Genomic DNA, 11,281 nt, shown 5'->3' on the forward strand with positions numbered 1-11,281 from the left:
GCCTTTTACATGCATCACATCTTCCCACCAAATGATTTACTTTCCCTTAAGACTAGAAGGAGCTATTCTAGCCTTCATGTTCTTTGAATAATCACGCAGCTTGAAGAACTTATTCATCCCAAGGAACCATGTCTCTACATCTCATGGTTTCTTCCACTCTCCATCAAATGTAGGAGACTTATGTCTATTTAACTCATCCAGCAAGTATCCCCTGTCACTCCTCATGTAAAGATGATAGCGATGATGACTGTGATACTTATCTGAACCACAACTAGAATAGAACACATAACCACTACCTCTTATGTTAGGTGTGTCCAACGGCCTACCATCTCTAACTATGTCATCCCTATCCAACCTATGCCCTCCATGATACCTGCTACTAATCCAGGTGGATGTTGGTTGCCACCCACCAATTCCATTTGGACCCCCACCATTGTTTCTTTTAGTTTTTTAATTTCTGTAATTGTAGCATTGTTTACTATTTTTAGCAGTTTTTTTGGTCCTAAACTTCCCAATCCATTTTGAGGCCCTAAATGACATTTTTTTGGCGATCTACCACTGGCAACACTTTCTATTTTATTTTTTTATGTCATAGCCCTCGGAGAGATTTTTTAACGGGGTATCATGGTGGTTAAACACAGATAATATGAACAATTCACGACCTCGAGAAGTTGGCATCCAAACTGACCCCAATAGGGCCCATAAAATTTTGGTGTTACATCTCCTTGGTTTAGGGTTTTGGTTGTTTAGGGATTTCTCTTATTGTTCAATAATAAAAAGGCCGTTGAGCCTCATTGTAATGCAGTACAGAGGTTGGTATCGACCACATCTCTTCTATGAGATAAACTACCATCGCTGCGCTAGTCTCATTTCCATATTGTTTGTAAGCATATTTCATTATTTTATATTAATAAAAAAAGTGTTATTTCTACTGCATCTATGTATTTATTGTTATATCTGTAATTTGTTGCATTCCTACTTAAATTCAGATCAGTGATATCAAAGCAGTTTACTCTTTCTCTGTTTTTCTTTGCATGTCCCCAATGAGGTCTGGATATAAGGAGTTAGGGCTTGAACTGGTCAAACCTTTGCAAGACGAGCCTTGTAAATCCTGATGAAGATGTGCCAAAGTTTACTAATGTTTTTCATACACTAGGCACAGAGTTAGGCATGAAGGATTCTAAGAAACATTTGGTTCTCAAGTACAGAAGCTACCTAGATAGATACATAGGGGATGAGATGGAGTTCTTGGGCATGTCCTCGCTTGGCATGGCATGCTGATATTCCCTCAAGATCGAGCAGAAGTTTAAACAGAGGAAATGAGACTTTGGATTGGTGAATCCAAATCTAGGGAAAGGTTCCCCCAAACCGCAAAACAAAGGACAAATCCAAGGCGGGATGGCCCAAGGTAACCAATCAAAGCCAAAAGCAAGTGACAACACTTCAAGGATGAAGAAGGACATGGGAAAGTGGTGTGAGGTCGATAAGAGCTCCACCCACAACATAAGCGAGTGCCAGGCAAAGCAATCACTGGTGGTTGAGCTGAAGGCTTCAGAATCAAATGCATGTTTCGACTCTAAGTTAGAACTTGAAAAAGGGAATGAAAAGGAGAAGTAGATTATTGATGCGGAACCCAATGCCACCGTCCCCACCAAAAATATCCAAAAGGAGGAACCCGAAGATCTATAGGAGGAAGAGCGTCTCTTCTACTCCTAGATGTGGGTGAACGGTTCCCCTCTATAGTTCATTTTCGATAGCAGGAGACAAAAGAACCTCATTGCCATAGAGGTCATGAAATGGCTGAGCTTACCAACCACAGCACACCCATAATCGTACACCATCAGGTGGCTTCACCAAGGATGGGATCTGCGCGTGAGCCAACAATGTCGCCTTCCATATGGTAGCAAGCCCTTCATTGATGAGGTATTATGTGATGTTTCTCCTGTTGATGTTTGTGATGTATTATTAGGCCAACCATACTTGTGGAAGTGAAATTTTGTGTATGAGTCAAGGCCTCGCATTGTTATTGTTACATTAGGAAATAATTTATACATCATACCAGAGGTAGCCCTGCCTACCACCATCTCTCTTGTTACTGCAAAACAATGGAGTAAGATAATTTCAAAGACTGAGAAATTTATTTTCTTGATGATAGGCCCTAAAGGAAAGAAGAAGATAGTGACCATGACCTCCAGACAGGGCCCCTCCACATGACAACAACCGATGGACAAGGTCATGGAGGAATATGAGGACATCCTCTCCTCCCCTGTAGGGGTGCCTCTGCATTTTCAGGTGAAGTACACCATCGATATGACCGCAGGTGCATTGTTATCCACTAGACCAATCTATCAATGCTTTGTTCTGAAGAATGATGAAGTCAAGACGAAAATTCATGATTTGTTGTAGAAAGGTCACATTCAGTCGAGTTCATCACCCTATGGGATCTCGATCATGTTGGTACAGAAGAAGGATGGGACTTGGAAACTCTGTATTGACTATTGGGCATTGTAGAAGATCACGATCTGGAATGGGTACTTGATCCCATGGATTGATGACCTTCTAGACCAACTTAAGGGAGCAAAATATTTTAGCAAGATTGACCTCAAGTCCAGATATCACTAGGTACTAGTCGAACCCTTCGATGTGTGGAAGACTACCTTTAAAGCAAAGGAGGGTATTTTCGCATGGTTAGTTATGTTGTTCGGGTTGACGAATGCTACTACAATGTTCATGAGGCTCATTTATGACATCTTATGGCCATTCACCAACTCATTTGTAGTCGTATAGTTGGATAACATCCTAATCTTCAGCCACAGTTGGGAAGAGCACCTCCACCACATCTATCAGGTTCTCCAAACATTGCAGCTGTTATCACTGAAAAAAAAAAATCAATGCCAAATATCTTATATTGGTTTGAATCCTTTTTAGCAGTTTCGCAACGCTACATGTTTAGGTGGTTTCGTAGCACGTTTCGAAATCGGGGATTTGTTCGAATCCATAGCAGCTGTCATGCCAAATAGCTCTGGGGTGGATGCACTTTACAGGAAGCATGCTCTCAAGCTCCTACGTGTATGCTTGTCATCAGTTCTGAATCTGAAGAGGAAGAATGGGTTCTGGTGGAAGTCCTTCAAAGCTGGAGTCTGAATCTTTGAGTTCTTCAACAGTAAGCTTATCAAATACAACAGAAAGTGGCTGCCAGCCCTTGTCTATTGTAGTTCTAGGAGCTTCTGGAGATCTTGCCAAAAAGGAAACTTTTCCCGCGCTATTCAACCTGTTCCGTCAGGGTTTTTTGTCACCTGAGGAAGTTTACATTTTGGGATATGCTCAAACACAACTTTCAAATGATGGCTTAAGAGATCGCATACGAGAGCACTTGAAACCAGCAAAGGCAGACTCCACTAAGGATCCTACTGAAGTTGTTTCAGATTTTCTGAATTTGGTCTCATATGTTGCTGGAGCTTATGACAAGGAGGAGGGTTTTCTTATTCTGAATGAAGAAATTGTGAAATATGAAGAATCAAAGAATGGGGCAGAAGGGCCTTCTAGAAGGTTGTTTTATCTCGCATTGCCTCCATCAGTGTATCACATTGTATGCAAAATGATCCGGCATCACTGCATGAATCAACGAGGAGGTTGGACGCGGGTTATAGTCGAGAAGCCTTTTGGGAAGGACTTAACATCAGCAGAGGATTTGAGTGAACAGCTAGGGGAGCTTCTCAGTGAAGAGCAGATTTATCGGATTGATCATTGCCTTGGAAAGGAATTAGTGTAGAATCTGTTAGAAGTTCGGTGCGCAAACCGACTCTTTTTGCCCCTTTGGAATCGAGATAACATTGATAACGTTCAGATTGTCTTTAGGGAAGATTTTGGAACATAAGGTCGAGGTGTATACTTTGATGAATACGGGATTATTCGTGATATCATTCAAAATCATCTACTGCAGATTCTTTGTTTGATATCTATGGAGAAGCCAGTTTCCCTTTACCCTGAGCACATTCGGAATGAGAAATTCAAGGTCCTTGAATCTGTTCAACCTATAAGAGCTGAAAATGTAGTTCTTGGACAGTATGAGGGCTATACAGAAGATACCAACAGAGGAGCAAATCATCCTTACATAAAAAGCCTTGCAATTGCAACATGTTGCCACCATCTTTGCCAATGGAAATCTTATGTGAATAAACATTTTTTCAGAAAGCTGGGATTTACAAGAGAAGAATTTTGTGTTGTAACATGGCTGACCAGCTGGGCACTTGATGGGCAGCATTGCTCTGATCATTCTAATGGCGTTAAAGTCGGAACCAACTTAAATGTTTGCAATACCACTGAAGATGCTGCTAATGTTCATGATGTTGGAAATATTATTAGATGCTTGAAGCCAGCTGAAAGGGCAGTACTAGGATTGAAATGCAAAGAACTTCTTGATACTGGCAGGCTCATATGGTTGAGAGAGATGGGACTAAATGCTAAACTAGTAACTATGTTCCAGCCAAAGTATCTCCAGAAAACAGGTTACTTCTTGCAAGCAATGGTTAAAGAACTTGAATCACTTATGGTTGAGTTGTAAACACCACATATTTGGTGGTTACCTTTGTGGCAAGCAATCTGGAGTTTCCATTTTTCATGCTGTTGTTAACGGTATTGGCCATTTGTTCATTAAATTGGGCTTTATGCACACTCGAATGGTCCATGGGGATATTTCACAATCATTTGAGGTGGATGATTTATTGATCTAATTGAACATCTGTCAAAGTTGTGTTCTTCGCGGTCTGGAATCTATCGAAGTGGCTGTAAGAAAAGGTGCTTTACAGTGAAAGGTTCCAGGTTGGCAGGGCTTGCAGAGAAATCTGAGCATGCTGTTTGAGTTTTATAGGAAAATCTATTGACATTGAAGCCTGGCAGCTGAACAGGATTACTTGCAAGTTGTTATTCATTTGTTGAGGAAAATGTGAAAAATCAGCTGAAAGAGAAATATGGGGAAAAGTGAAATTGTTTAAAACAGTTTCGCAGTTTCGTAGCGCGCTACGAAACTGCGAAACTGCTGTAGGTGTGTTTTTCAAATGCATATAACAGTTTGATGGCAGAATCAAAAATTTGCAAAGGAAACACCTCAGTGAAATGAAAGGGATCAAAGGAAGTTGCTACAGCCATTCAACATACGCCATGTGTACCTTTAACAAAAGGTGAAATCTTTTAACCTAAGTTTAAGATTTTTGGTTATAAAGCCACTTTATTCTCGGTGATTAGGGTTTGGAGAAGAGCTGAATACGAAAAGTTTTGGTTGGCACACCTGTCTACCAAGGAAGCCTCCAGCATATCAGGAGCATGGTGTTACCCTATTCTCTTGGGTTATTAAAGAATTAAAGTATCCACTGCTACATACTCGGTGATGGGGGACCAGAACCGAAAATTTAGGGATATTTTCAGCCAATACAGAACAGATCAAAGCCTTCGGTATTCAAAGCCAGCATGGGACATTAATTGCCCATCTTATGCCATCTCATGCCATCTCAGCTGAACGAAGAGAAAGCCAGGTGTCAAAGCTGCAAGGAGGAATCATGATACGAGGAAGATAGAATTAGATATGTAGTTTAATTAGGACTCTTTGTAATTCCAGTTCAGCACTTAATGTACTTAATGGGTTAGTTAAACAGTAGATAGGGGTAATTAGTAGCAATCTTCGAGCTCCCCTCATGCTGGAGGAGGAAGCTCAAAGTGGTTAAGGATGTATCTCTATATATAGATCAAACTTGGATGTAATAGGGGTTGGATGTTTTGATAGAGAACAAGTCTATTTTGGTTTATGTAAAGCAGATTTCAGTAATGCAAATGACTGTTGTTTTTTCTCAGGATTCTCAATAGATCATATTGTTCAAATGCATGGTGGTTTATTCTCTTAGTGTTCTTTTACAGTCTTGTCATTGCATAATCACTCAGAACTCATGTATCATGCTTTGACTTCCTGTATGTTTTGGCAAACTGTGTTTTATGTAAGTTGTGTTTGAACATTAGATGTAAAGAGCCCTGATTTCTATGAAAATATGGTGTTTTTGTTTGCTGAGATGTGTGAGACTCCATAAGCCCAATGGGAATTAATTTGATATTTGTCCAGCCATCATATTTTCTTCATGTGTCTTAGAAGAGTTAGCCATCTTTCCTTGTCATTAATCAATATTCATAATCTGTGAGAGAGCCCTCTCAGACTAAGGAGGCTAAGCCTTAGTCCAAAGCTTGGTTTGAAACAGTTACACATAATCTAGCTGATTGGCAGCCTTCAGTGTGTGATTTTGTGATAACATTTTGGTGCGTCTGCCGGGAGCCTGAAGATTATTCTTTCCCGAAATTATGAAGCTGAACTTCTGAAGGTAGCAGGAGCTCAGAAGGTTTTTGAGGCTGCAAAACTACCTTGGTGACTCCATTGTTGATTAATTCGAAATTCATAGGTTCATGGTGATTCCACTGGAGTTATGAAGGACCCAGAAGCTACCATTCTTAGTTCAAGGTATGCATGCATAGATTTTTCAGGAATTCATGGTTTCCCAAATCATTTTCCCAAGGATGCATATTTTCTAAGGAATGGTCCCAAATTTAATGGAGAAGATTTGAGTTTAACTCTGAAGCATATCTCAGATTTCTGTCATTTTGCTGAGCTTCTTAGAGTTAAACATGAGGATGTTTGCATTATGTTATTTTATGATTCACTTCAAGGGAAATGCAAACAATGGATTGAAAGTTTTCCTATCAAATCCGTTAAGTCATTTCAAGACTTTTGGCTTATGTTTTTGGAGGAATGGATAGATAGGTCAGAGGTGGTGGTAAACTCTCCTTCAGTTGAAGGTTTCAAACAATGGAATAATGATCATAGTAAAGGAGAAACAAATGAAAATTTTTCTTTGTCCTTGTCCTCGTATCTAAATCCTTTGACTGCAAGGCAGAGGATAAGATGAGATTTTTGGGTGAAGTTGTCGAGGACATTGAGAAAGACATTAAAGGTTTGGAAGAACAAATTCAAGCATACAGTCTTCATAATCATGATCATTATTTTCAGAAGCTTTCTATGACAGAACACAAGGAGAGAGAGAGAGTGCCGCTTCCTTTCTCTGCAGAACACAAGGAGAGAGTGCCACTTCCTTTCTCTTTCACATTTAAGGAGCTGTATATTGTTGTTGAAGATCAGTTTGCACAACCAGAAAGCTACAAGAAAAATCAAGCTGATCATGTATTCTGGGATCCTATAGCTGATTACATGGAAGAGTTTTACTCTCCAGTGTTTCAGTTTTCCTATAAAGATCAGAGACAATTTCAGTGGCAGCGGTCATCACACTATCATATTGGCTCTGAACTCCGATGCAGTCAAAGAAATCAAATATCAGATAAAACAGAGGATTGGCTACATTGGAAATTTCATATTGATTGAGCAGAAAGAAGTTGAAATTGTTAGGGTAGGTAGGTAGGTAAATGCAAATAAGCTCAAGGTCGACTGAGCATTTTTTTTTTAGTAGATGTAGTTTTCTTTCTCCTACAGTGATCATCCAGCTAAAGCCCGAGGTGAAGGCCCAAGGAACTTAAAGAAGATGTTTGTCAAATAAATTTTATAAGGCACTGGAACTGCAGGTTCTTAGTGTACCTCAAGGGCACACTATCCCAAGTGGAGCCACTGTTATCACTGAAAAAAAAATTTCAATGCCAAATGTCTTATATTGGTTTGAATCCTTTTTAGCAGTTTCGCAGCGCTACATGTTTAGGTGGTTTCGTAGCGCGTTTCGAAATCGGGGATTTGTTCGAATCCATAGCAGCTGTCATGCAAAATAGCTCTGGGGTGGATGCACTTTACAGGAAGCATGCTCTCAAGCTCCTGCGTGTATGCTTGTCATCAGTTCTGAATCTGAAGAGGAAGAATGGGTTCTGGTGGAAGTCCTTCAAAGCTGGAGTCTGAATCTTTGAGTTCTTCAACAGTAAGCTTATCAAATACAACAAAAAGTGGCTGCCAGCCCCTTTCTATTGTAGTTCTAGGAGCTTCTGGAGATCTTGCCAAAAAGGAAACTTTTCCCGCGCTATTCAACCTATTCCGTCAGGGTTTTTTGTCACCTGAGGAAGTTTACATTTTGGGATATCCTCGAACACAACTTTCAAATGATGGCTTAAGAGATCGCATACGAGAGCACTTGAAACTAGCAAAGCCAGACTCCACTAAGGATCCTACTGAAGTTGTTTCAGATTTTCTGAATTTGGTCTCATATGTTGCTGGAGCTTATGACAAGGAGGAGGGTTTTCTTAAACTGAATGAAGAAATTGTGAAATATGAAGAATCAAAGAATGGGGCAGAAGGGCCTTCTAGAAGGTTGTTTTATCTCGCATTGCCTCCATCAGTGTATCGCATTGTATGCAAAATGATCCGGCATCACTGCATGAATCAACGAGGAGGTTGGACGCGGGTTATAGTCGAGAAGCCTTTTGGGAAGGACTTAACATCAGCAGAGGATTTGAGTGAACAGCTAGGGGAGCTTTTTAGTGAAGAGAAGATTTATCGGATTGATCATTGCCTTGGAAAGGAATTAGTGTAGAATCTGTTAGAAGTTCGGTGCGCAAACCGACTCTTTTTGCCCCTTTGGAATCGAGATAACATTGATAACGTTCAGATTGTCTTTAGGGAAGATTTTGGAACAGAAGGTCGAGGTGGATACTTTGATGAATACGGGATTATTCGTGATATCATTCAAAATCATCTACTGCAGATTCTTTGTTTGATATCTATGGAGAAGCCAATTTCCCTTTACCCTGGGCACATTCAGGGAAAGTCAAGGTCCTTGAATCTGTTCAACCTATAAGAGCTGAAAATGTAGTTCTTGGACAGTATGAGGGCTATACAGAAGATACCAACAGAGGAGGAAATCATCCTTACATAAAAGGCCTTGCAATTGCAACATGTTGCCACCATCTTTGCCAATGGAAATCTTATGTGAATAAACATTTTTTCATAAACCTGGGCTTTACAAGAGAAGAATTTTGTGCTGTAACATGGCTGACCAGCTGGGCACTTGATGGGCAACATTGCTATGATCATTCTAATGGCGTTAAAGTCGGAACCAACTTAAATGTTTGCAATACCACTGAAGATGATGCTAATGTTCATGATGTTGGAAATATTATTAGATGCTTGAAGCCAGCTGAAAGGGCAGTACTAGGATTGAAATGCAAAGAACTTCTTGATACTGGCAGGCTCATATGGTTGAGAGAGCTGGGACTAAATGCTAAACTAGTAAACTATGTTCCAGCCAAAGTATCTCCAGAAAACAGGTTACTTCTTGCAAGCAATGGTTAAAGAACTTGAATCACTTATGGTTGAGTTGTAAACACCACATATTTGGTGGTTACCTTTGTGGCAAGCAATCTGGAGTTTCCATTTTTCATGCTGTTGTTAACGGTATTGGCCATTTGTTCATTAAATTGGGCTTTATGCACACTCGAATGGTCCATGGGGATATTTCACAATCATTTGAGGTGGATGATTTATTGATCTAATTGAACATCTGTCAAAGTTGTGTTCTTCGCGGTCTGGAATCTATCGAAGTGGCTGTAAGAAAAGGTGCTTTACAGTGAAAGGTTCCAGGTTGGCAGGGCTTGCAGAGAAATCTGAGCATGTTGTTTGAGTTTTATAGGAAAAGCTATTGACATTGAAGCCTAGCAGCTGAACAGGATTACTTGCAAGTTGTTATTCATTTGTTGAGGAAAATGTGAAAAATCAGCTGAAAGAGAAATATGGGGAAAAGTGAAATTGTTTAAAACAGTTTCGCAGTTTCGCAGCACGCTACGAAACTGCGAAACTGCTGTAGGTGTGTTTTTCAAATGCATATAACAGTTTGATGGCAGAATCAAAAATTTGCAAAGGAAACACCTCAGTGACATGAAAGGGATCAAAGGAAGCTGCTACATCCATTCAACATATGCCATGTGTACCTTTAACAAAAGGTGAAATCTTTTAACCTAAGTTTAAGATTTTTGGTTATAAAGCCACTTTATTCTTGGTGATTAGGGTTTGGAGAAGAGCTGCATACGAAAAGTTTTGGTTGGCACACCTGTCTACCAAGGAAGCCTCCAGCATATCAGGAGCATGGTGTTACCCTATTCTCTTGGGTTATTAAAGAATTAAAGTATCCACTGCTACATACTCGGTGATGGGGGACCAGAACCGACAATTTAGGGATATTTTCAGCCAATACAGAACAGATCAAAGCCTTCGATATTCAAAGCCAGCATGGGACATTAATTGCCCATCTTATTCCATCTCATGCCATCTCAGCTGAACGAAGAGAAAGCCAGGTGTCAGAGCTGCAAGGAGGAATCATGATACGAGGAAGATAGAATTAGATATGTAGTTTAATTAGGACTCTTTGTAATTCCAGTTCAGCACTTAATGTACTTAATGGGTTAGTTAAACAGTAGATAGGAGTAATTAGTAGCAATCTTCAAGCTCCCCTCATGCTAGAGGAGGAAGCTCAAAGTGGTTAAGGATGTATCTCTATATATAGATCAAACTTGGATGTAATAGGGGTTGGATGTTTTGATAGAGAACAAGTCTATTTTGGTTTATGTAAAGCAGATTTCAGTAATGCAAATGACTGTTGTTTTTTCTCAGGATTCTCAATAGATCTTATTGTTCAAATGTATGGTGGTTTATTCTCTTAGTGTTCTTTTACAGTCTTTTCATTGCATAATCACTCAGAACTCATGTATCATGCTCTGACTTCCTGTATGTTTTGGCAAACTGTGTTTTATGTAAGTTGTGTTTGAACATTAGATGTAAAGAGCCCTGATTTCTATGAAAAGATGGTGTTTTTGTTTGCTGAGATGTGTGAGACTCCATAAGCCCAATGGGAATTAATTTGATATTTTTCCAGCCAGCATATTTTCTTCATGTGTCTTATAAGAGTTAGCCATCTTTCCTTGTCATTAATCAATATTCATAATCTGTGAGAGAGCCCTCTCAGACTAAGGAGGTTAAACCTTAGTCCAAAGCTTGGTTTGAAACAGTTACACATAATCTAGCTGATTGGCAGCCTTCAGTGTGTGATTTTGTGATAACAGCAGCAACACAAGTTATGCGCCAATTTGGATTTTGGCATTATTCACCTTTAGTATCTGAGATACATTATTGATAAATAGGGGGTGCAGGTGGATCCAACCAAGATCCAATTCATTCAAGATTGGCTAGCCCCAACCACTCTAACAGAGCTCCGTAACTTTCTAGGTCTTGCCAATTTCTACCGTAGGTTCGTGTTGGGGT

At 39.9% G+C, this 11,281-nt stretch overlaps 2 pseudogenes; both read left to right on the plus strand.

The window, feature by feature from the left end:
* Window positions 1-3,102: 3,102 nt before the first annotated feature.
* On the plus strand, window positions 3,103-4,042 carry LOC149164464 (glucose-6-phosphate 1-dehydrogenase 6, cytoplasmic pseudogene; annotated as a pseudogene).
* A 3,849-nt stretch (window positions 4,043-7,891) lies between these two features.
* LOC149164465 (glucose-6-phosphate 1-dehydrogenase 6, cytoplasmic pseudogene) lies at window positions 7,892-9,319 on the plus strand (annotated as a pseudogene).
* Window positions 9,320-11,281: the final 1,962 nt, after the last annotated feature.

This window comes from Pinus tabuliformis, chromosome 5_1 (genome assembly GCF_031772625.1).
Source record: "Pinus tabuliformis cultivar Carrire ecotype Pingquan chromosome 5_1, CPIR1, whole genome shotgun sequence".
Taxonomy (NCBI): domain Eukaryota; kingdom Viridiplantae; phylum Streptophyta; class Pinopsida; order Pinales; family Pinaceae; genus Pinus; species Pinus tabuliformis.